The sequence below is a fragment of the Acipenser ruthenus genome, chromosome 9 (genome assembly GCF_902713425.1).
Source record: "Acipenser ruthenus chromosome 9, fAciRut3.2 maternal haplotype, whole genome shotgun sequence".
NCBI lineage: Eukaryota > Metazoa > Chordata > Actinopteri > Acipenseriformes > Acipenseridae > Acipenser > Acipenser ruthenus.
Window position 1 is genome coordinate 50,390,205 of NC_081197.1, and position 6,425 is coordinate 50,396,629.

Below are 6,425 nucleotides of genomic sequence, written 5' to 3' on the forward strand. Positions count from 1 at the left end.
GTAATGGCGGGGCAAACTGAGACGCTACGACGCTCAGTGCTTTACTTAATCAAAATAAAAGATTTAAACAAACACAAAACACTTTCAAAACAAAAGGGCACATATGCTAAACAAACAATAAATAGTAACAAGTAGTATGCTGGTTGCAAAACCAGCATACGTAGCAATTGTTATCTTTTTACTATTATTATTACTCCTAACTCCACACCCGTTCTCTTTATGCAACCAAACTGGCCGAGGGGTTAACTAGCTATTAATTATCTTATTATCCCTTGGCCATAGTCTACACGAGTTTATTAAGTCTGCGTGACTGTCAGCCAGTTAAATAATCAGTAGCTGACAGTCACGCATTCCCACAAGGCATTTAAAAACATAAACAAGAAATGGCAGGGCGACACCTCGCTCGTCCTGCCAAACAATACCAAACACGGCTTTTCGCATATATAATATAAATCATAATACAAATAAATCATAAAAATAGCGCACAAATATACATAGGGGCGGGGATCCCTGTCACAAATGCTGACATTATTTATTCCTTATAAAACTTAATGTGATGGTTGCTGTAGGATGTATGTGAGGGGGGGGGGGGGGGGGGTGTTTACGCTACAATCTAACTCACTTCCAATTTCTTATTCTTACTATGATTGGCTGCAAAGACAACAGGGCTAACCAGTGATTGGATAATGTTTTGTTGGGTGGGTTTTTATTGTGCAGTTTCCTAGTAACTGTAATATTACTTGTGTAATCGAAAATAAAAAAGGACTTGTCATTAATATCTCACGGAGCCCGATTCTTCAAGTCCGAGTCACACAATGTCGAGTCCTAGTCCAGTCCAAGTCTTCTGCAGCCGTGACTCAAGTCCGAGTCTGAATCCCGGAAAATACTTGAGTCCTACAAGTCCTATATATACACAGTATATGGTTGGGTGTGTGTGGCACAAATGGGCACCCTGAGCACAGGGTACCAATAAGAAAAGGCGACTGGGAGACTGTGTGAGTCGTGTCAGATCAGCCGCTGTATTGGTAACAAATAATCTCAAACAATGTTATTGGCAACAAAAACATTGTTTAAACAAAATTAGAAGTACAGAAAGGACTGCCAAACGCAATCATTTAGATGCGTCCTGATTTTGTTGTTTGTTTGTTTTGTTTTTAAATAAACAATACAGTAAATGCAGGTAGATGGTATCAATGCAGATGTAACGTCAGCCAGCACAGACAGTGTTTTACATTATTGGGGAAAAATACACATATACTAACTTACATAAAAACCGTTTTAGACAGTTTAATTTGCAGTAAATACAATACCACTCACCTGCGTATGCTACTGGGTATAATTAGACACGTGACTTTGTTTTGGAGTTCAGTCTATATTTAATAATGGGCCGTAGTATCTCATGGAATGCACTTTCTAGAGCTATGCCCGGACATTTCATGAAAACCTGTAGTCAAAACAGTGTCTTTATTTTAACACACTAATTGTGCTTATAGTACATTCCCATGTCCTCATATTTTCCCAGAATTTCTGTTTGTATTCTTTATCTAGATATTTTTTGTGCTGCTTATCATAAAGAACAAGATGTTCTGCACTGCTATAATCAGATGTTCCCCCATCTTGCCTTTGATATTTGGCGCACAAATCTGAATACATAAATAGCAGGGAAACGCTGGCTTACAAAACACAGCGAATAAATGTGTGAATAGCCTTTAATACTGTATAACTCGTTGATCAGAACAGATATTTAAATTATTTATTTTACATTTCTAACTTGAACAGGTGTCTTTATATCTCCTAAAAAGCCATTCATATTACAAAGGCTTGGGTATTGATGCTTAGAACTTAATATTTCATAAAAGTGTTATTCAAGTAACTAAATCTCAATCATTTAACCAAGACTGCACTAATTCTACCACTATGTGTGAAACCACAGATTCAGAGCATGCCAATTACCAGCTAAACACCTGTTCTTCAGTTTCTGTGTACTGTACCTCGGCAACCTGGCACTAGTAGATTTCCAGTGCTTTATTTATACAAAATCTTTCTTGATGAAATAATGGCCTGATTGCATCAATATGTGTTAACGTGATCCTTTTTTTACTTTGTCTTTGATAAAACTGCTGTTACATTTTTAGATTACAGGGCATACAGAACATAATATGGTTAGGAAATCACAAGAGCTCTGCACCAATACAAAATTGTATTCAATGAAGTTTATTATTAAAATGTTCTTCCTCCAAAGTTGCATGAACTGAACAACTCCTAATAATAAACTTACACTCAGGTGAGACGTATTCCTGCTGTGCAAAAAGTGTGAGCAGTGTAATTACAGGATAGAAACTGGGTTTAACTACAAGTGTAAATTACTGGTGGAACAAGTTTCATGACAAATGAATTGGTGGTTATCCAGGTAAATCCAAAAATGTGACATATGCCATAGGTACAAACTGCCTCCAGCATATCTCCTTGACAACAGCGGGTAACAAGAGAATAACCGTTGCATGTAATTACATCAGGTACTGTACACAGAAGTTATGATGTAGCAGCCGGAATCATCTGTTTTTACCCAGTTGCTACAATTTAATCGTACCACTGTTAATGCACTATAATTTAAAGTCTTGCCAAACTATTGCATTTTTTGTTCAAGTTTATGATTTTTTTTTAAATCAGAACATTGCTATTTCCAAAGTGTTTTAAACAAGAGAAACAGCTTTTACACATTTGGATCCTTTCCAAAAACTTGATCAAACTACCCTGTTAAAGAGAATGTTGTTTCTGATAAACAGATTTCAAGCACTGCAGCCCTGACAGAACACCGGAAGACAGGCTAAAGTCTCTGAGTAAATATTTCTTTGTTTACACCTCAGCAGTAAACATGGCTTCGATTTCCACTGAAGAATGATAATAGGCACTGTACTGTTTAATCCCTATACTAATTTTACTACAGTATATCCTTTATTTTTGAATATGTATTTAAAATGTTTTAAACACTTGTACAGAGAATGTACTTTGTTTCCTTGTTTTATTAAATAAATGTACACTACACTACAAACAAGTAATGCATTCAGATATTGTTTTCTGATTATTTCCTTATACTGTACTTAATTATGCTTGTTTAGTTACAATTGTCCATAGAAAATGCAAAAATCTATGCAAAATCATTTTTTCAAGTCAGAAATATAAAACAAATAACTTTACTTTTAAAAGACTGTAATTCTATGTATGTATCCATGTACCCTGAATGCCACTGAAATATTTCATAAAACCTTAACTTAATACCTTCCATATAAAATGCAATTGAATACCTGGGTTCTTGTCAGATTTTTTTAAAGTTAATTAAGGTTCTAATTAAATGCATTATTATTATTATTATTATTATTATTATTATTATTATTATTATTATTGTTATTTTGTATGTATTTAAGTGAAAAGAGATTATTAAATGCAGGTACTGTAGTTACTATTTTAAGTAGGCCTACATACATAAAGTACATAAGACAACAACATTGTGTAATTTGTAAATGAACCAACACCCTTGCTGTAATAATTCCGCAGCTTGGTTTGTTGACTCATTGCCTCCAGAGGTGTACAAGGGTTATAGAACACTAGGTCATGCCACTTTGCTTAAACAACCCTTTTAATCTTGAAATGATTAAAACATGCACAACAGCTATGCAAGTGTTACTTTTCAAATACATTTACCGATACAGTTGCCTGCAGAATATGTATACTGCGCTTAATGTGGAGATATAAACAACTTATCATAAGATATCATGTTATTTAAAATTCAATCAAATGAAAAAAGTACAACAACTAATAATAATAATAATAATAATAATAATAATAATAATAATAATAATAATAATAATAATAATAATAATACCCATCCAAGTCGCAAACCCTGTTATTGCACTAAATGCAGAACAAAACTAAGGAGTAAAAGAACATAAATGGAAACATAAATGCACCAACGAACACAACTAATTTGTTAATTTAATAAACTTTAATCTTCATCCGGAATCATTTTAACGTACCAAGTGTACACCTATTCATTTAGCCAGCTCTGAAAATATGTAGCCGGTGTTTTAGCAGTCGCCTTAATCTGAAATAGCCTATACTATCCGACCTTAGTTATGTGTTAACGGGTAGAGGAGCCGAAATGGCAGCAAACTACGAAACGAAACCAGGAAGCTGGCTACAGGTAATGTATATAATACTTACAGAGATAATTTTACCTGACGTACCGATTCACTGGAGTCTAGTAGTAAGCATTCTTTCTTTTTTTAATTTATACGACCCTACTGCGTTGTTCGTTGTGCACCGGTGTCATTATTAGTAATTGGTCGATTTAAAAGAGTAAACTATAACCTGTCAACAACGCTGTAGAAATAATACCAAAAAAACGGGGAAAAAATAAGAATGCAAAAAGAAAAATCTAGAAAATGATATCTGGTGAAACAGAGGAGTCTCGGTGAAACAGATTAAGTAATAACCAGCAACAGCAGGTTATGAAATAAATAGATAAATAATTACAGTACATCCATAGTTAGATACTTAAGTACAGCACTTACTTCTTCATTCTGAATTCCTTCACATTGGCAACAACTAAAAATCCAAACGAGGTAAAGTAACCAGGTTACAGAAATCAACTCAGTCTGACGTTACTAATCGCCCTCGCTCTGCTCACCAGTCTACAGTAATTTGCGCTCCAGATCAATATCAGCGGCCTCGTCGGGAGGAGCTACGGTTGAACCCCTACTGGAAACATTCTTCTTGCCAACCTACTTTCCAGATTCCGGTTTGACGAACCACCAATTATGATCAGAAGTGCTTTCGTTTACCATAGAAGCTGAATATTGTTGTATTGTTTGACAATTATTACGGGCAACTGTAGATTATGTTTTTGCTTAAAGGGGTAATAACCAAAAATACAATGTTAACTCTCATTAGATTAACAATGTATTACATTGACAGTACCACCGTTAAACCCCTTACTGTACTGTACATTTGCAGCAAAGGGACTTTCTTAGTTCAGTCTTCACCAGGTAAAATTAAACAGAAGAATGGCACTGATTTTTCATTAGATGTTATGTCAGTGAGAGGGAAGAAGCATTATTTATATTATAATGTTATTTTTTTAAGTTTTGGAATTGGAACTGGTAAATATCTGGCATGATTTGGAGCGACATTTCTGAAAGAGGCATGAAAGTACAGAAACCAGACATAATGCATTTAGGGTTATGCACATAAGCTGCTAGCACTACAAGCACATGACCCTTGGCACTTTTACCAAGACGTGACTCCAGACTGTATTACTTGGTATTCCTGGTATACTTCACAGTGTTTATGAAGTATGGAACAAGTTTCAAATGCCTATTGCTGTGTCCCATCTTTGTGGTCCAGAATTCCTTTTTTCAATGAAGCACTATACTCTACCTTACCCCACTGACAGTCCCTCCTGAATTGGTATGGGACATGTATTAAAATAGTGTCTGGTCTGGAGGGACTGGAACACCGTAAGAAATAAATATTGGGTAGAATGGCATTTTAAAAAAATCACCCAGACTGATTATAAAGACTACAGAATCATGCTTCTTGTTTCTATCAGTAACCTTCCCTGTATGTTCTTATTGCAGTATGGCGCTCTGCATACTGAGTAACTGGTAACATCTCTTTCACCAAATTAGCCAAATGTAAATACAACTAGATTAAATAAAGGTGGATGATTTGCGTTTCCTGATTTGATGTAAGAACAAATTTGATAGCATATCTTTCATAAAAGATGATGTAAACATCCAAACACCCCCACCAATTTCATTTAAAGTAAGTACACAAATACACTTAAGTGATAGAGGTGCTTTTCAAGAAGTGTTTTTATTTCTTTTAGACCTTTATCTACGCTCAGTAATGTTCAGTGTTCTCCAGAACTGGAAAACCTTATTTTCTTTTTGAGTGCCTCACCACAGCAAATCCTACAACAGCTCAGGAGAACTGAAAGTCAGTGAGCATTCTTCAATCCCAATACAAAACCATTTGCCTCTTTATACCCAGTAGGTCGAGAGTGGTTGTCAGCCCCTAGAGGACAAATGCCAGCCCTTCAGGTGTCTGCTTGAGACATTTGAGCTGATTTCCATTTTTATGATATCTAAGTATCATTGCTCGCATACTGAGTTTCATTGTTTTTGAAAAGTCCAGCACCTTCAATTGCCAGGGTTTCTCTTTTCTGGTGCACTTCCTCATTTTGGTTAGTGAAATTCCACAGCCGCCAGTATTGTCCCTTTAGTCTGACCCCTCTCTGAACCGGGACTAGGTAAAACCCGGAATGGCGGAACGCCGGAACAGTGGAACGCAGAATAAAAGTTTGTATTTTTATTATAATAACAAAATCTTGTCTTCATATTTTCTTTTAATATTATGAATCCTTT

General features: G+C 35.4%; 1 protein-coding gene across 2 annotated transcripts in view; it reads right to left on the reverse strand.

Annotated features, from left to right (window-relative positions):
• The window catches only part of LOC117406040 (E3 ubiquitin ligase TRAF3IP2-like), a 42,683-nt gene extending 37,967 nt beyond the window's left edge, over positions 1–4,716 (reverse strand). For both annotated transcript variants that reach the window (XR_009329520.1, XM_034009727.3), the window contains exon 1: positions 4,572–4,716. The gene's annotated coding sequence lies outside the window, so the exon portion shown is untranslated. The remainder of the gene's footprint in view (positions 1–4,571) is intronic.
• Between the last annotated feature and the right edge of the window lie 1,709 nt (positions 4,717–6,425).